The sequence below is a fragment of the Bufo bufo genome, chromosome 5 (genome assembly GCF_905171765.1).
Source record: "Bufo bufo chromosome 5, aBufBuf1.1, whole genome shotgun sequence".
Taxonomy (NCBI): domain Eukaryota; kingdom Metazoa; phylum Chordata; class Amphibia; order Anura; family Bufonidae; genus Bufo; species Bufo bufo.
In genome coordinates, this window is record NC_053393.1 from 167,998,589 (window position 1) to 168,018,821 (window position 20,233).

The following is a 20,233-nucleotide window of genomic DNA, read 5'->3' on the forward strand; positions in this document are numbered from 1 at the left end:
ACTATCCCATTCAGATCACTGATTTTCAGTCACAAACATTTCTGCAACAAATCTGCTAGGTGTGAACATAATGCCTAGCTGCCATTAGTGGGAGATGTACTCTTCTCCCTCAAGGTTCACCAGCTGCTATGGCAACCAGCAAAACGAAAAAGAATAAAAAATAAATTGCTTGCATTTCCCAAAAAGCTGTCTGTGGATAGGTGTAGATTCGGTTTATATCCTAAATCAATGTTCCAAGGTCTGTTTAACTATTTTGCTGCCAAGTACATATCTCATACGTCCATGCCGGGTGGCACATCAGTAGACAGGTCTTGTTTAAAGCTAAGAATTTAAGCAATTTGGACCACAATACAGCCCAGGATACAGCTGGGTGAAGTTAGAGCTCCATATATCAATAGCTGTCACTATAAACCTGGTTTCTAAATGTACTCTCTCCAGCTGTTGCAGACCTAGCGTCGCAAGATTCTCAGCTTTAAAACAAGACCTGTCTCGTATCTCTAGCTGCTATACAGCCTGAGATAGAGCAGGTTCAATTAGCCCCCAGCCCTTTCAGCTAGCTTTCAGTTTTGCCACATGGAGGACAGATGTGAACAGTGGGATATGCTGACACCTCAACCCAGATGTACATCAATGTCCAGACTGCAGTGTCAAATAAAAGGCCTCTTTACACTGGTCGACAATCGGACAGATAATCGTGAATAAGCGCTTGTAGGAACTAGGGTTGAGCGATATACTGGTGGCAACGATATACCGCAGTATTAAGAAATAGCGATATGGCGATATCGCTGTTTCCTAATTGCTGTATTTTGTGACGTCATATGAGCGGTCAGGTGTGCTGACTGCTTCTAAATCTGCGTTTGCTCGCCCCTGCATATCACTGAATACAAACACATTGCTTCCAACAGCGGTGGCCCCCGGCATATCCTTGCTCCTATATTCAAACGCTCCGCCAACAGACATCTGACGCCGGAATCATAGCATACGAGCAAGGCGGCAGCTGGAAATTTCTCTCCAGACTCCGACTCCCTCCTCGCCACTTCGCCTGATTCCTGGCTTGCAAAGAGTGTCCAGCCCAGAGGAAGAGGAGTGAGAGACCCTAAAACATAGAATATAACCGGGCCGGGTCACGGAGGGTGTCAGCACATTGATCTCTAATAGCAGGCATGAGGGAATAATGAGTCCCCCATACACGAGCAAGAAGACATTACTGTATGGTGGCCACAAGACCTGTGGACCCCATACAGTATAATGTCTCCCTGTGGCTGCCCCATACAGTATAATGTCTCCTTGTGGCTGCCCTATACAGTATAATGTCTCCTTGTGGCTGCCCCATACATTAGAACGTCTCATTGTGGCTGCCCCATACATTATAACGTCTCCTTGTGGCTGCCCCATACATTATAACGTCTCCTTGTGGCTTCCCCATAGAGTATAACGTCTCCTTGTGGCTGCCCCACACAGTATAATATCTCCTTGTGGCTGCCCCCATACAGTATAACGTCTCCTTGTGGCTTCCCCATAGAGTATAACGTCTCCTTGTGGCTGCCCCACACAGTATAATATCTCATTGTGGCTGCCCCCATACAGTATAACGTCTCCTTGTGGCTTCCCCATAGAGTATAACGTCTCCTTGTGGCTGCCCCATACAGTATAATATCTCCTTATGGCTGTCCCATACAATATAACGTCTCCTTCTAACTGCCCCCATACAGTATAACGTCTCCTTGTGGCTTCTTCATACAGTATTATTTCTCCTTGTGGGCCCTATACAGTATAATGTCTCCTTGTGGCTGCCCCATAGAGTTTAACGTCTACTTGTGGTTGCCCCATACAGTATAATATCTCCTTATGGCTGTCCCATACAATATAACGTCTCCTTCTAACTGCCCCCATACAGTATAACGTCTCCTTGTGGCTGACCCATACAGTATTATTTCTCCTTGTGGGCCCTATACAGTATAAGGCTACTTACACACTAGCGTTCGGGGCTCCGCTTGTGAGCTCCGTTTGAAGGCTCTCACAAGCGGCCCCGAACGCATCCGTACTGCCCTAATGCATTCTGAGTGGACGCGGATCCGCTCAGAATGCATCAGTCTGGCAGCGTTCAGCCTCCGCTCCGCTCAGCAAGCAAACACCCGAACGCTGCTTGCAGCGTTCGGGTGTCCGCCTGGCCGTGCGGAGGCAAACGGATCCGTCCAGACTTACAATGTAAGTCAATGGGGACGGATCCGTTTGAAGATGACACAATATGGCTCAATTTTCAAACGGATCCGTCCCCATTGACTTTCAATGTAAAGTCTGGACGGATCCGTCTGAAGCTACTTTCACACTTAGAAATTTTTCTAAGCTATAATGCAGACGGATCCGTTCTGAACGGATCCAAACGTCTGCATTATAGGAGCGGATCAGTCTGTGCAGACATCAGACGGACCCGCTCTGAACGCAAGAGTGAAAGTAGCCTAATGTTTCCTTGTGGCTGACCCATACAGTATAATGTCTCCTTGTGGCCCCCTCATACAGAATAATGTCTCCTTGTGGTAGGGGATGTAATGGAGGCCACACTTGGTACATACATTCTGCATACACTATACGTACATAAATATAATATCAGGACAACCGTATATGCTATATATGTAGTTTGATCTCCAGCATACCCCCACATGCTACCATGTTTGGAAAGCTGTAGAATGGCAAATCTGCACAATTAAGCAGAAGGGAGGAATTATCACTGAGTATATGGACAGATTAGCCATTCAGCTAGAAGCACTATGGCTGGTACTATTGGTACTATGGATGGCACAATTACCAAAACTAAACTACTTTGTACTATGTATTATGAACTAGGAGACTAGGTTGTTTAATGAGACGTCAATAAATCCATGAACACTGCTGTGAAACAAGTTTCATTCAGAAGATTGCCATGCAAACTAGTGAGTGTTAACTCACCCACTTACCCGTTGCGCCACATTCTGTGTCCAAATCCAGTGCAGTTCCCCTCCTCTCTCCTATGCTGCCATGGCACAGCTGGCTCTTCTGGAGCTATCTCTGCATATGCGGCAGTGGGAGCAGCAGACCGACTGGGAGTTGACACTAAGGGCACTGGGGGAGGTCGTTGGCAGCTCTCCGCTGCTGCAATAGCCGGCGGGACTCCAGCCTTCTGCTCATGGGAAAGTACATACTAACCACCTGGTGTGGATGATGGGGGTGCTTGCCGTGTATCCCCTGGATCTGTGGTGTGTACTCCTTGGATAATGTGTATTGCAGGTGAAGAAACATTGCTCTAGAACACAATTAATTATGACAGAGAACTCATCATAAAATGTGGCGGTATATCAAGGTTCACCAACAGGATGGCACAGAACAAAGGAGGAAGTGTTCAGAGATATACAGGGCTTCTATGGGTTCCGTATTATTGCTTCATACAATTACAAAGTTGTACAAAGCTGGAGTCCCCAACTGTCCCCAATGGGGCTCACAATCTGACTTCCCTATCAGTATGTCTTTGGCCTCATGCACACGACCGTTGTGTGCATCCGCGGCCGTTGTTCCGTTTTCCGTTTTTTTTCGCGGACCCATTGACTTTCAATGGGTCCGTGGAAAAATCGAAAAATGCACCGTTTGGCTTTCGCGTCCGTGATTCGTTTTTCCAGTCCGTGAAAAAAATATGACCTGTCCTATTTTTTTCACGGACAACGGTTCACTAACCCATTCAAGTCAATGGGTCTGTGAAAAATCACGGATGCACACAAGATAGTCATCTGCGTCCGTGATCCGTGTCCGTTTTTCCTATCATTTACAATGCAAACTTGACTTTTTTTTCTTTCACTTTTTATGTCCGTGGATCCTCCAAAAATCAAGGAAGACCCATGGATGAAAAAACGGTTACAGATCACAGAACAACGGAAATCCGTTTTGCGGACTGCAAAAAAAAACTGTCGTGTGCATGAGGCCTTTGGAGAATAAAAATAATGTGCTGTCGATTGGCACAAAAGGAAATTTTACACTGGCGAATAGTGTGGGTTCATAACCTCCGACTGTGCGTGCGTTCATGAGTTTCCATCATCACCAGCAGCATATCCCCCGTTTACATGGGGACAGGTACCGCCTAGAGACATTCTTTTCTACTGCTGCAGAAAAGAAGCAATCCGCCGACAAACAAGTGTTTGCTCCCGGCTAATAGCAGGGCCTTGTGCGTGAGACGATTATCAAAAACACTTGTTCGGCCGATAATCAGCTCATTAATAGAAAAAGGCCCTTAAAGGGCTTCTACCACCAGATGTGGTCCTATTTAGCTGACTGACACTAGCGATGTGTTAGGGTCAGCAGTCCATAACAGTGTTCTTACTTATCATCTGTCTGCTGCCATTCACCTTAAAAACGTACTTTTATAGATATGCTAATGAGCCTCTAGGTGCTATGTGGGCGTCATTAGCACCTAGAGGGCTCCGTCCACTAACCATTTCAGCACCCCATCGCGTCCCTCCAGCCCGCCCCGCTCCTGTTGATTGACGTGAAACTTCTCAGTATCTCGTACCAATTCCCACGCCTGCGCCGTGCGCTTCTCTATTCAGCGCAGTGAGTGAATGCTGCGCTCCTGGTGCCGGCTTCCTCACTGTAACGTAGTTGGCGCAGGCGCAGTGAGGAAGCCGACACCGGGAGAATACAGAAGCGCAGGCGCGGGAATTGGTACGAGATACTGAGAAGTTTCACGTCAATCAACAGGAGCGGGGCGGGCTGGAGGGACGCAATGGGCGGCTGAAATGGTTAGTGGACGGAGCCCTCTAGGTGCTAATGACGCCCACATAGCACCTAGAGGCTCATTAGCATATCTATAAAAGTACGTTTTTAAGGTGAACGGCAGCAGACAGATGATAAGTAAGAAAACTGTTATGGACTGCTGACACTAGCACATCGCTAGTGTCAGTCAGCTAAATAGGACCAAATCTGGTGGTAGAAGCCCTTTAAGATCTCAATATGGGTTGTGGATAACCATCTCGACTACTTTCACTAAATTTTCATATACAAACTATTACTAGTTTTACATGAGAAGTTGCAAAGGAGGAATGCCTGAATCACATCTATAAGGCATGAAGCAAGAAACATAATACGGTGGGGATGGGCACTACATATTAGTACTATTCATCAATGGGTCTTTTCTAAGAGATATATATATATAAATATATCCATAGTGGTTCTTTTCTTTTGTATATGGATGCCGCAGCTACTGGTTTTTAAATGTTATTTGATATGTAATCAATAAAATAGTTATTCGGATTGTTCATGTGCTGTGTATTTCTAAGGTCATACACAGCAGTTACTTTGTTTGGAGCTAGTGTATTTTGGGGGTGAAGAAACATACTGCATAGAAGGGCTCATGCATATACATATATTTTTTGTCCACATCCGATTCGCATTTTTTGCAGGTCGGATGCGGACCCATTCACTTGATGTAGTACCCTAGAACAGGCACTACTATTCCGACAACCTGCTACTGTCTCTAATAGGCTAACCAATAATGTCATCTGTGTATTTCATTCCAGATCCTTAGATATTGTGCCTTAACAATATTGCTATGTAATTTATGTATTGTATTTCATGCAAAGTACCTGGTTGTCCAGAAAGTGGCAGTGTATCTGGCAGAGAGAGATCTTTAGATAGAATGGAACTTATTCTCCCCCTTTTAGGCAGAAGTAGGCTAGCCCTGCTTCCTACCAAGGGTGAGGATACAGGAAGCTATAGTGGAGTTGAGAGTTGGAAGGAGAAGAGACAATACGGCGTAGTGAGGGGAACGCCCCCCATCCTGCAGCAGGAGCCTTCCAGGGGAGGCAGCTCGTAGAGCACTTCGACTCAAAGGTACCAGAACTGTCAGAAAGTCCAGTAACCTGACTGAAACCAGGGATTAGCATAGCAGAGAGAGAAAAAATAAGGTATTCAAGTTCACCTGCCAGTTTACCCTTAGCCTGCTGGAGCCAAGAGAAGGATCTAGCATTGTTTAGATAACACAAGTTTATTCAGGTAAAACCGTTGAACTTTACCACACCTGGATTCGACTTATTCCTCCAACTACAGCTCCCTTGCATGCTGCGGAGCCTAACCCTGGGGAGTGACAATATCCAGGTAGGAGCCCCGTAACACACAAAACTATTAAGATCACATCACCACTTGGCATTTCCTAAAACCCTGGGACTCAGTAGACCCTGTTTGTACGTTCACATATGGCGAATATGCAGCAGATTAAATTTTAAGCATACAAAAACCACAGTGTAAATTGACAGGCAGTGTGTACAGTGCTCCCTCAAGTCCATAACTTTATGGAAAATCTGTAATTGGTTCCAAAGCCCCAAAATGTCATCTCAAAAAATTTGAGGTTTTAAGAAAAATAAGCAGATAACCCAAGACAGATAAAGCAAGTCCTTAAGTAAGATACAGTAATAGATGCTGGCAGCAGTAAATGACTTTCTATGGTGAGGGCAGGAGCTTCTTTCAGAGTTTTACATAGTAAATACATGTACCAGAAAAATAAAATGGAGGCGCAGCTTAACTGGTGCCCAAAGGAGCAAGGCATCCTGGCACAGGCAGGGGGCAGTACAGAAAATGTTGTACCACAGAGGAGCTACTAGACAAACAGTAAAGGTATTTAACCACTGAAATGGCCGTGTTGATTGGTTGGATCTGGGTCTGAGGCATTGTATGTTGAGTCTAGTTTCAACTTATGATGGTACCCAATAACGACCATTGTATGTTGATAATATTGTATCATGAGGGATACTGTATAGGAAATTAGCAGTATGTCATTTTATGTCAATTTTTCACCCTTTGTTTGCAATGGAGCCATATATTTTTTTGCTACATATCCTTGGCAAAACCTTCAGCAGACTTTTCCGCTGTAGTTTCCATCCCATGTGGATGAACCCTAACAGGAAATCGTACTGAATAAAATATTATAGACATTTATAGCCAAATGCCAAATTAAAATGGCATCTGCCAGCAGATTTGTACCTATGAAACTGGCTGACCTGTTACATGTGTGCCTGGCAGCTGAAGACATCTGTGTTGGACCCATGTTCATATGTGCCCGCATTGCTGAGAAAAATGATGTTTTATTATATGCAAATGAGCCTCTAGGAGCAATGGGGGGCGTTGATGTTACATCTAGAGGCTCTGCTCTCTCTGCAACTACTGCTCCCTCTAAACTTTGATTGACAGGACCAGACAGACAAAACATCATCACTCCTGCCTGGCCCTGTCAGTCAAAGTGCAGAAGGCACAGCAGTTGCAGAGAGAGCAGAGCCTCTGGGTGCAATGGCAACGCCTCCATTGCTCCTCATTTGCATATATTAAAACATCATTTTTCTCAGCAATGCGGGCACATATGAACAGCGATAGCTTCAGCTGCCAAGTGCACATGCAACAGGTCAGCCAGTTTCATAGGTACAAATCTGCTGACAGATCAGTTGTGCCTGGCCGGTTGTTTTATGCTGGAGCTGGACACAACTGATATATGTACACTGCACTTCAGGGCACAGATACGGCATCTGTACACTGACATGCAGTGTTTTTCTGTCCAGCGCTAATTGACATCCAGCATCACAACTGATATATGTGCACAAAACCATGTCAGGCACTTACTAATGTATTGTGATCCATATTGCCTCCTTTGTTGGCTGGATTCATTTTTCCATCACATTATACATAGCTCCTATCCAGAAGTTATGGCCACTGCTGCCATTTGCTGAAGTGAGAAACACCTTTAATGGAGTTTCCCCAACACTAACAGAACATACTATAAAGTATGATATGTGTGTCTATAATATTATATTATAGATATATACACTGCTCAAAAAAATAAAGGGAACACAAAAATAACACATCCTAGATCTGAGTTAATTAAATATTCTTCTGAAATACTTTGTTCTTTACATAGTTGAATATGCGAACAACAAAATCACACAAAAATAAAAAAATGGAAATCACATTTTTCAACCCATGGAGGTCTGGATTTGGAGTCACACTCAAAATTAAAGTGGAAAAACACACTACAGGCTGATCCAACTTTGATGTAATCTCCTTAAAACAAGTCAAAATGAGGCTCAGTAGTGTGTGTGGCCTCCACGTGCCTGTATGACCTCCCTACAACGCCTGTGCATGCTCCTGATGAGGTGGCGGACGGTCTCCTGAGGGATCTCCTCCCAGACCTGGACTAAAGCATCTGCCAACTCCTGGACAGTCTGTGGTGCAACGTGACGTTGGTGGATAGAGCGAGACATGATGTCCCAGATGTGCTCAATTGGATTCAGGTCTGGGGAACGGGCGGGCCAGTCCATAGCATCAATGCCTTCGTCTTGCAGGAACTGCTGACACACTCCAGCCACATGAGGTCTAGCATTGTCTTGCATTAGGAGGAACCCAGGGCCAACTGCACCAGCATATGGTCTCACAAGGGGTCTGAGGATCTCATCTCGGTACCTAATGGCAGTCAGGCTACCTCTGGCGAGCACATGGAGGACTGTGCGGCCCTCCAAAGAAATGCCACCCCACACCATTACTGACCCAATGCCAAACCGGTCATGCTGGAGGATGTTGCAGGCAGCAGAACGTTCTCCACGGCATCTCCAGACTCTGTCACGTCTGTCACATGTGCTCAGTGTGAACCTGCTTTCATCTGTGAAGAGCACAGGACGCCAGTGGCGAATTTGCCAATCTTGGTGTTTTCTGGCAAATGCCAAACGTCCTGCACGGTGTTGGGCTGTAAGCACAACCCCCACCTGTGGACGTCGGGCCCTCATATCACCCTCATGGAGTCTGTTTCTGACCGTTTGAGCAGACACATGCACATTTGTGGCCTGCTGGAGGTCATTTTGCAGGGCTCTGGCAGTGCTCCTCCTGTTCCTCCTTGCACAAAGGCGGAGGTAGCGGTCCTGCTGCTGGGTTGTTGCCCTCCTACGGCCTCTTCCACGTCTCCTGATGTACTGGCCTGTCTCCTGGTAGTGCCTCCATGCTCTGGACACTACGCTGACAGACACAGCAAACCTTCTTGCCACAGCTCGCATTGATGTGCCATCCTGGATAAGCTGCACTACCTGAGCCACTTGTGTGGGTTGTAGACTCCGTCTCATGCTACCACTAGAGTGAAAGCACTGCCAGCATTCAAAAGTGACCAAAACATCAGCCAGGAAGCATAGGAACTGAGAAGTGGTCTGTGGTCACCACCTGCAGAACCACTCCTTTATTGGGGGTGTCTTGCTAATTGCCTATAATTTCCACCTGTTGTCTATCCCATTTGCACAACAGCATGTGAAATTGATTGTCACTCAGTGTTGCTTCCTAAGTTGACAGTTTGATTTCACAGAAGTGTGATTGACTTGGAGTTACATTGTGTTGTTTAAGTGTTCCCTTTATTTTTTTGAGCAGTGTATGGATATATATATATATATATATATATATACACACATACTCAGTTTTTTCACCTTTTTAAGATACCAGTTTCATTTATTATAGCCTATAACCCCTAACTTTAGTGACCTGTCAATAAAATCCTTCAAACAGTAGAATTCAATTTAAAAAACACACATAGAAAAGTAAGGTGAGCTCCCTCAATCAAGTTTTGGGCAAATATCATGCTTTCTGGCTGCCTAGGCCGCTTGAAAAGTAAATCCCCTTTATTGAGGGCATCTTATAGATGGCAGTTAAAGGGCTTTCGCTGGTGACTTATCCCCTTTAATATGTTTTGCTGTTTTAGCAGCCATTTCACTACTAATAAAACGATTAACCGCAATAGGTTTTCTGAACCATCTCCACAACGTAATGAAAACCAATAGAGAAGCTAAGTACACAATGACTCTCCAGCCGTCAGCCTCCCCAGAGACATTACTGGCGAATGAAGCACACAGCTACTGCGCAGATCCAGGAGTCCGCTCTGTGTCCACAATGGCTTTTTATTGCTCCTAAAACAATAATTTACAAAAATCCTTCTGATGCACTATATAAGGGTGCCGCAGCAATGGGATGTGGTCTTAAAGCCTCATGCACACAACCGTGTTTTAAGTCTGTGTCCCATCCGCATTTTTTGTGGATCGCATGGAAGCCCATTCATTTCTGGGCGGCCACAAAAAATGCAGACAGCACATGGACGTCATATGTGTACCATACTTTGCAACTTTTTAGACTTTTCGCCACTTTTCTGAAGGAAAGAGGGGTGGAGCTTATCAGAGGTACGAAGCCCCGCCCACTGCATTTACTATAACTGTCGCCAGAAAGTGGTGGAAGTTATAGCTGAAGTCAGCGCCAGCCTGTATTTGTTAAGAGGCGCCTGCATCTCACGCCTGTGCAGGGAGATCAAGACTGGCAGATGGATCGCCAGTCTTGATAAATGTCCACTATTGTATGCAAGCTTAGGATCGACCAATATAGATTTTTTAGAGCCGATACCGATAACCTGTGAACTTTCAGGCCGATAACTTATACCGATATTCCCTATTCACCCTAATAGAGCTCTATTAGGGTGAATAGGACCTCACAGTCTCCCTGCTGCCCTCTGCATAGTACACACAGCAGCAGGGAGATTACCATGGCAGCCAGGGCTTCAGTAGCGTCCTGGCTGCCATGGTAACCGATCGGAGCCCGAGGATTACTGCCACTGCCACCAAAGAAGAGGGGACCCTGTGGCCACTGCCGCCAATTACTTTAATCTATAATACTGGGGGGGGGGGCCTCACTGCGCCACCAATGATAATTAACTTTTAATACAGATACAGGAGGCGGGTGCCGGCACAGGGCACAGTAGCCAGGCACCTGCTATGCTGGCTGCTTGACTCTGGGGAGGACACACAGGAGGAGGAGGCTGCTGCCGCTGCTACCGTTCGCCGAGCACACTAGCTGAGACGGCGCAGCGGTAAACCCTCACCTGTCCCTCCTCCTGCTTTAATATTAGCTAGACATTCATTGGTGGCAGTGGTGCGGGCAGCTTCAGAGCCCGCTCATTTTATTGGGCTCCGTCCCTCCTTCTCCACTGACTCTGGCCACTGAACATGGCGCCATGTTTCCTCATAAGCAAGCAGCGCTGGACACATTATCGGCAAGGTTAGATGCTGATACCGATAACTTTGAAAATCATGAATATCGGCCGATAATATCGGTAAATCCAATAATCGGTCGATCCCTAATGCAAGCCAAAACATATGTCTCATTTGCAGGGTTTAGAATTAGTCTTCATTTAATAATCAGAAACATTTTGCATTAGGGTTAATAATTTATCATTGATTCTGAGAAGAACTAATTCTTTCATGGCGAGTCCCCTATTTCACCAATGTCACCTGAGGATAACAAATGAAAATTTGAAGCTGGTTGTAAGTTTCAAAGGAAAACACAGTAAAAACTAGATTGTCATTACAAGTGACACTAAGTCATTGTAGGGCGACCATTGTTTAAAGGAAGTCTGTCACCAGCGACCTCCCTATCAAACTGTTTGCATAGACACATAGCTGTGGTTCACCTGAGAAAGATCTAAGGTTCCGTTCCCGAGACGAGTTATGACATTTTTTTCTTAATATGCAAATTAGGTGCAATGAGGGCATCACCAATGCTCTTCTTGCACCCAAGCTCCGCCACTTTCTGTGGGCAGCCCCTCCCTCGCTGCTTTGCCACAGCCTGGCCCTGTCAGTCAAAGCAGAGATGGCGGGGCTGGCCACAGAAATATCTATATTCCAAAGGACACCAATCAAAGTCTTTACTAATGAAGTGGGCATGTTGGATAGAATGAGCTTTTAGCTGATCTCATGCATCAAATATTGGCATTGTCTGTTACATTACAGGACGTAAGTGGCCCGAGAACAATATGCTGAAAATCTGAGGCAACTATAAATTTAGGGAGAGAGTCCTTCAATACACCTAATGATAAATTGCAAGGTCGCCACGTCTTTTGCAGTGGTGCGAAGCTTAGTCATGTGAACCTCAGGCAGCAGAGGACGCGTCCTGATCTCCAGTCTCTTGTAAAGTTAAGTGTCAGTCGCACTCACTGCAAGCGCTGTCCAGCGCCCGAGAGACGGCAAGATGGCGCCACTCCCACTGAAGCACTGAAGTAAGCATAATGTGATAAACACATACATTTTTATTTTTGGGGGGGGTTTGGAGGGAGAAGAGTGGAGATACAGGAAGCAACTAAATGCAGATGACTAATGGAACTCAATGGAAAGTGGAGGAACAAGATACAGACATAAAATGTATACAGCGGACAGCACATCAAGACTATTGTACAATGCAGTGTTTGGGCTGCACTCATCCTCACACAAGCATTCTTTTACTGTTTTATGACAGCCTGCTTCATACACCAAATACAGTAAGGCTGGGTTCACATCTGTAGTTTTGTCTCCGGCGGAGGAACAGACTGCCGGAGTTTACCGTATACCAGATACCACTGCACACCGCCGGATGCCTTTTCACTGTAAGGGTACTTTCACACTAGCGTACTGAGTTCTGTCTTAGGGGCTCAATACCGGAAATAAAATGATCAGTTTTATCCTAATGCATTCTGAATGGCGAGCAATCCGTTCAGGATGCATCAGTTCAGTCCCTCTTACGCATTTTGGACGGAGAAAATACCGCAGCATGCTGCAGTTTTCTCTCCGGCCAAAAATCCTGAACACTTGCCGGAATGCCGGATCCGGCATTAATTTACATTGAAGTGTATTAGTGCCGGATCCGGCATTAAGTGTTCCGGTAAAACGGATCCGGCTTTCCGGATAACACCGGAGAGATGGATCCACCTGACAAATGCCATCAGTTTGCGTCCGGATTGCCGGATCTGGCCGGAAGTTCCGACAACAGAACTGCCTGCCAGAATCCTCTGCCGCAAGTGTGAAAGTACCCTAATAGTATCTGGCCGCCTACTGGCGAATGTGCCGGCTTTCTGCTGCATGTAGAATTTTCTGCCGGCATGTACGCCAGGTAGAGTGAATTCCGGCAGTCTGTTCCCCTCACGGAACAGTCACCGAATGCTAAAAGATTCAAAGTAGCACAGGACTTAACCCTGCAAAAGTATGGGATGTTTATTCCATTCATAAAGGGCTTGAGTTTGATAACTGCAATATTTTATGGAATTCCTTTTCATGCAATTGCCTTACTGTACCCATTCCTTCTATTAAACGTCTAGTCTCCATGCGGCCTCACCATTTTTCATGCAGTTTCTGACAGATGGCCCCTGCTACCCTGAGGAACTTGAAGTCTGCTGTTCCTTCCCTCTAGTAAAGACATTTATGAAGGCTGTGACGCCAGTTTTGTGACATTAGACTGTCACGTGTTTAGGTGCATGAGATAATATGCGCACAATGTTGTAACTTCAGGCTTCCCACGCCACTTTCAGAAGTGAAATCAGAAGGTCTTTTTCGGAAAATAGATGGTAAATAGTGCACAAAATGTTGCGGCAAGTCACACGTACATCAGGTAACCCCTGACGTACAAACCTCAATACATTATATTATACACATTATAAAGCCCATGCGCCATCTCATGAATTTGGCGCAGCACAAGAAGCCAAAGGCAGACTTAGAAGTGACAGAAAAAAACTGCGCCATTGATAAATGCCCCCCATAGTACAGTAGCTGCCTATATACTGGGGACAGCCAAATTGAAAAAAACCACACGCTATCAGATTTCATGTCACGACTTTAATGGGGCAGTCGTCTTCCAAGTCTATTATTCCTTGCTGGAAAGCTCAACTCTTCTCCCTAATGGCTCGGAGAACGCCTTAGAGCAACTCTTTGTCTCACTATAGTTGTTAAACCAAGTACTGTAACGGATCCGTAGCAGAGATCATTTGCAATGAATTGTGTTTTTTCCAGCAAATTTTGTACAAAGGACAACGAAACTTACATGGGAGTGGAATACTAAGTCCGTCATTACTGGCGAGAAGAGGGGGGGAGAAATGTAGTGCATTGTGTTCCCCGAGCACGGATGTCACTTGCAGTGTCACACACTCTTACTAATACTAAGTGACGCTTTAACTCCAGCATGTAGGAGCTGGCTGGAGACAGGACATGATATTTGGTCACTGGGTGACTAGTATTTGTTGAATAAAACCTAAAACACAAGATACAATGTCACCCAGTCTAAGGGGTCACACCAGGAAGCCTGGAGCCGCATGCTAAATATACAGTATATAGGGGGCTCCATGGCGGAGACGGAAAAGAAGCAGGAATGACTACACACAAGAAATGTTTGCACGGATTTTGTGCCCATTACTCATTACTCGTTAAGGTATTGCATTGCTAGAGAGAAGCCCACAATTAGGAAGTTTGAGCCTCTGCAGGACGCGGTGCCATGATTTATTGGCATTGCAGTGCTCATGGGGAGGTCACCCAGTGCTCTGCCTCCAGTTCTACTTTATGAGGTGGAATTGCAGACACTGGGGCAAGGGATCTATTAATCGCATTCGTTTTCTGCTGGAAAACAAGGTATTCGGATGTGTTTGAGCCACTTTCCCTGACATAGTGGAACATGACAAAAACGGTGAGGGGGCTTCCAAGTCGAGCCGAGCACCTATAAACATGGAGGGTAATGTACGACTGGCATATGTCTGAATGCAACCCCCCCAATGTGTCAGATTTAATGAGAGGCAATAATTCCGCTGCAGCGCCGGGAGTTTCCTGCGCCATAAAACGACATCTACGCCAGAGAGGGAGCTGGAGTAGATGTCTGGTCTCATGTGCTCCAGTTTTCTGGTGGTAAATGACTCGAGACATATAGGTCCCACCTACAGGTAACGTCTTCTTCATAAAATTCCGACTTTGGTATGCTGGAAAGCTTGGTGTATGAAGCCTGGGCGCACTTTGTAGGGGAAAGGTATCAGCTTGCAAGGAGCATCAGTGGTAGAGAGGACCTGAAATGTCTCTTTCAGTAAATACTTCCCCATGAAATAACCAGACTAGAGCATCTTTTTTGTGCCATTTTTCTGTTATTTCTTCTGGAAATGCACCCATAAACCGACAACTGGTTGTCACCCTTCACTTTTGCTATAAGGGGTGCCCCGACACCACAGCAGACGCCAGAAATATCTGAAGAGAGGTGGGCGTTTCTGTAACTCCCATAGAGAAGAATCGCTTCATTCCCCGCCCTGATGCGGGAGTTGGGGACCTTCGTCTTGGAAATAGGTGGGGCATGCACCGATCAGACATTTATGGCCTGTCTTGTGGATAAGCCATAGACGTCAGTGATGGAAATAACCCTTTAACTACTGACTACGGATTTCCGTTTTCTTATAGTTGTTAGATGCTAATAAAACGTTCTGAACTTTTACTTACTGGACAAACACCAATTTCTGTAACTAATAGGACCATGGAGAGAAATGGTTTCTATGTCACAAAGGAAGGATTCATTAGTCTAAGTTGCAGACGTGAGTATGATGCTCAGATTTACTGGCGGCTGGTGGGCTTTTAAGGCTATACTTTGACGCTGTGAGCACGTGGTTTCATTTTCAAATGCGTTTTTTTTTACAGGCGAAACACAATGAGGCAGAATTATTCATTCTACAGACAGGTAGACCTGCACCCGGGGCTCAGGGCGGATGATACATTTGTCGCAGGGCTCGACACTCTTGTGTAACTCTACACCAGCTATTGGTTGACTTAGGCTACTTTCACACTAGCGGCAGGACGGATCCGACAGGCTGTTCACCCGACGGAACAGCCTGTCGCTAGTGAACGTGTGCTCCTGGACTACCGCTCCGGCCCGATTGACTATAATGGGGGTGGGGCGGAGTTCCGGCAGCGCACGGCGAGAGGCTGCCGGAATAAAACTACGACATGTCCGACATTTATTCCGGCAGCCTCTCGCCATGGGCTGCCGTGCCTCCGCCCCGCTCCCATTATAGTAAATGGGGCCAGAGCGGTAGTCCAGGGGCACACGTTCACTAGCGGCAGAACAGATCCGACAGGCTGTTCACCCGACGGAACAGCCTGTCGGATCCGTCCTGCCGCTAGTGAACGTGTGCTCCTGGACTACCGCTCCGGCCCCATTGACTATAATGGGGGTGGGGCGGAGTTCCGGCGGAGGCACGGCAGCGCACGGCGAGAAGCTGCCGGAATAAAACTACGACATGTCCGACATTTATTCCGGCAGCCTCTCGCCATGCGCTGCCGTTCCTCCGCCCCGCTCCCATTATAGTCAATGGAGCCGGAGCGGTAGTCCAGGGGCACACGTTCACTAGCGGCAGAACGGATCCGACAGGCTGTTCACCCGCCGCAACAGCGTGCCGGAGGTCCGTGCCGCTAGTGTGAAAGTAGCCTTAGCTTGAGACAGAATTTAAAGGGGTTGTCCACTTTCTTGTGACTCTTGTTCAATATGTTTGTAATTTGACTATATTGCTAATACTAATATAGCCTTTTTTTAATACTCTGTGCCATTTTCTGTATTTCCTAAGGTATGCATCTTGTTTGCCAAGCCTTTTGTGCTGTCCACACAGAGGTCCCGTCCGTAAAATGGCTCTTGATGGACTGCATGTCACCTCCATGTGATGTCTCCCCCATCCAAACTCACTGCATCTGCCGTCTGCACTGCTGGGCGTTCAGTGAGGGGCAGTGTGCTACAATGGAGGAGGCGGAGTGACGTGTCTGGTGGCCATCTTATGGGACAGGACAGAAGGTGACAAGGGTTATAAAATATAGCAAACAGCAAAGAATAACAGTAAAGACTACATTAGTAAGTGCCATGTAATCATCTTACCTATACATTGATCACAAGTGTCCAGAAAGTGAACAACCCCTTTAATTTACACATTTCTCCAGTAAAATCTGGGTTTCTTCGCATTCAGTTTTAACGCAACATCCTGGGTGACAATCAAATCAGCCTACTTGAGATAAGAGAATGCAAAACTCGTTTAAAAAACAAACGCGAATATTATCGTTTTTTGAGTTTCCCTAAAGTGACATTACAGCTGCCGTAGGGGGCTTAAATGGCAAATCGAGCTCTTCAGGCTGCAGCATCGCAGTAAAGTATGCATTTAGGGACTGCTTCCAAGAGCAGCTCAAGGACTTCTAGTAATGGGTGACGGTAGGTGGAAGCTTTGTGGACGAGAAGTGTACAACCTTATAATGTTACATTAGAATAGCAGACGACTTTGGGGACACGGTGGCTGCGATTTCAGCCTTTTAGTCACTCATGCGGAAAAGATGCCATCTTCTGTATACAGCACTTCCCTGCACTGCCCGCTAAGGGACCAGTCAGATTCACTTAATTAGAGACGTGAAATCATACAGAAGATCCAGACAGTCACTAGGTGCCCCACCCTGCTGTAATGATGCCAGGCACAATGCGCACCAATGCAATAGCAATGCGCCCTGTCTGCATCCATTGTGCCCTGTCATTTACTAAATCCGATACCTGCACGGCCCATCGGACAGAATTATGATGTGCGAAGATTATATATGATACGGGGCGCACATAGATTTGGATACCGTACATTGGGTGCGGTTATTCGGACTACCTCAGCCTGCAGCTGTAATCATCATTCACTGGTCCAAGGTACAAAAGTTTCAGAAAAGTGACATAATCTTACAGTAGGCAGTTTAAAAATACTGAATAGTAAACCAATACATATACCCATGGATTCTACTATTTGATCCCTCTATACACACTTCTACGTATATATGCAAATATATACTAGCATTATCATAGCAATACAGTAAGCAAACGACAGTGTACATCGAGGCACAGGGTCGACAGACACAGGCTGCTATAGCATCAAGCAGGACTGAAGGAGTTAAAGTGGTCCAGCGTTCTCAGGAGACCATAGGAGCTGGGGAGGGGGCTGCAAAGGTCAACATGAATAAGGGCATGCTTCAAGGAACAGAGCATTGTGTGCATGGTGCCAGGGGAGATGGGCTGGCTGCTCTGTAAACTTGGAAGTGCCTCAGCCTCTATAGGGGCAAACTGTGCAATAGAGAAGATGCAATGATGGGGGAAGTAGTCCAGGCCTGTGCCCCCATGCTGTGCACTGGGCGAGCAGCTAGCACTCCCTCTCCATACACTGCTCCCAGTCCAGCTGTGCATAATGAAAGCCATATGTCCTGGTGAGGATGCCTGGCACTGCGGAGGTCCACATCCCCAAGTTCCTACATCACCACACCCACCGCATTGCAGGAGCCACGGGCTGCTGCCGGGGATGAGCTCGGTGACCAGAGAGCAGCCCCCCCTCCCCCAGCGAGCAGGGCAGGTAAGTGCCCCCCACAGCACAGCGTGCCCCTGCCCCGCACCTCACGAAGTGATCCGGAGGTAACCTGATAGTGAAGCATATGCTGCGGGAATAGGGCCAGACCCTCACCTCGCGTTACCCTGCCAGCTGCAGCCTACAGGCACGGTCCGGAGTGCACAGGACGGGCGCCCGGCGCGGCACATACCTTGGTTTCAGCACCGCTCGCTAGAATCGGGTCACCACAGAGCGCAGCCACGCGTCAGCTGCCCGGCCCAGCACACAGCAGAGCAGCAGCTGCAGCAGCGGCTACCCCTCACCACACTGCGCGCCCCTCTACTGCACGCCGCAGCCAATGGGAGGCCAGACAGCGCAACTAGCCCCGCCCACAGGACGGGAAGCCCACCAATTACCGCAATGACAAGGAGCCAAGAGACGAGCTGTCCCCGCAGATGACGGGGGTCACAGACCGGGGCGCGCTGACTATCCCGGGGGGCTGCCCCGCAGCACTTACATTACACGGCCCTGGCTCTCCGCGGGCTGCAGTCCCGTGCACAGCATCCTGTGGACCCCCGTCCTGCCCCGGGCAACTCCGCCTCCCCCTGCTGCACAGCATCTGGCTGCAGTGAGGAGGCGACTGAGCAGCACGCCCAGGAGCTGGGGCAGTAACTGCAGGGGGCATGATGGTGGCAGCTGGGTATGGCACTGGGGCAGTAACTGCTGGGCATGATGGTGGCAGCTGGGCTTGACACTGGGGCAGTAACTGCAGGGGGCATGATGGTGGCAGCTGGGTATGGCACTGGGGCAGTAACTGCTGGGCATGATGGTGGCAGCTGGGCTTGACACTGGGGCAGTAACTGCAGGGGGCATGATGGTGGCAGCTGGGTATGGCACTGGGGCAGTAACTGCAGGGGGCATGATGGTGGCAGCTGGGTATGGCATTGGGGCAGTAACTGCTGGGCATGATTGTGGCAGCTGGGTATGGCACTGGGGCAGTAACTGCTGGGCATGATGGTGGCAGCTGGGGCAGTAACTGCAGGGGGCATGATGGTGGCAGCTGGGTATGGCACTGGGGCAGTAACTGCTGGGCATGATGGTGGCAGCTGGGCTTGACACTGGGGCAGTAACTGCAGGGGGCATGATGGTGGCAGCTGGGTATGGCACTGGGGCAGAAACTGCTGGGCATGATTGTGGTAGCTGGGTATGGCACTGGGGCAGTAACTGGGCATTATGGTGGCAGCTGGGTATGGCACTGGGGCAGTAACTGCAGTGGGCATAATGGCAGCTGGGCTTCATACTGGGGCAATAACTGCAGGGGGCATGATGGTGGCAGCTGGGTATGGCACTAAGGCAATAACTGCAGTGGGCATGATGGTGGCAGCTGGGATTGAATACATACTATAATTTTTCCATAAGGAACTCTATAACTCTATCCCCTCTGTCTCTACTACCCACCTGGCACTGCCATAGTCACACTTTTCTGTATGTTATGAAATGTTTCTGTCTCCATTGAGCCCCGCCTGTCGATGTTGGCGTTTCTATTGTTGTGGTCCGTACATACATGAATTTCTCACTGGCATTTTTTCTTACCAATAAAAAACCATGATAAGTGCCAGTGTTTTTTGCCACCTGCGTTGTTTCTGGCACACAGCACTAATAGTACCGCACTGTATAATATCGGACAATATGATTCACAAAGTCACTATGCTGGCGCACGGATCTTCGGAGTGTGGTAAATCCTGGGCCACATTTGTGCTAGAATTATGTAACTGCACCAAAAAACTGTCCCGGAGCGTCTCACCACCAGTGTTCTCTTCCTTACAGGTTTTCCCGCTATAGAGAAGAGGTTGGCAAAATGCCAGGAGCTACAGCATACTGCAGGTCTGAAAAGAAGGCAGAAAAAAAGCCACTTAAAGAACAAGACCAACAGAAAAAAAAAAACTCCTGTGGGTCCTGTGCTTCATATTTCCATAGACCTTCAGCTAACATCTGGAGCTGCTCCAAAAAACGCAAGTGCAAAAAAATGCCACTAGAAAACCCAAAGGTGCGGAAAAA

The 20,233-nt window shown here is 47.4% G+C and overlaps 1 protein-coding gene across 21 annotated transcripts in view; it reads right to left on the reverse strand.

The window, feature by feature from the left end:
- EPB41L3 (erythrocyte membrane protein band 4.1 like 3) overlaps positions 1-20,233 on the reverse strand; it is a 342,189-nt gene that overhangs the window by 196,416 nt on the left and 125,540 nt on the right. For 13 of the 21 annotated variants that reach the window (XM_040433762.1, XM_040433757.1, XM_040433763.1 and 10 more), the window contains exon 1: positions 18,387-18,531. The exons of 5 other annotated variants lie outside the window; for them this stretch is intronic. The gene's annotated coding sequence lies outside the window, so the exon portion shown is untranslated. Of the gene's footprint in view, positions 1-18,386; positions 18,532-20,233 lie in introns of those variants that run through there. 3 more of the 21 variants (XM_040433770.1, XM_040433767.1, XM_040433769.1) reach the window with 1 other exon arrangement.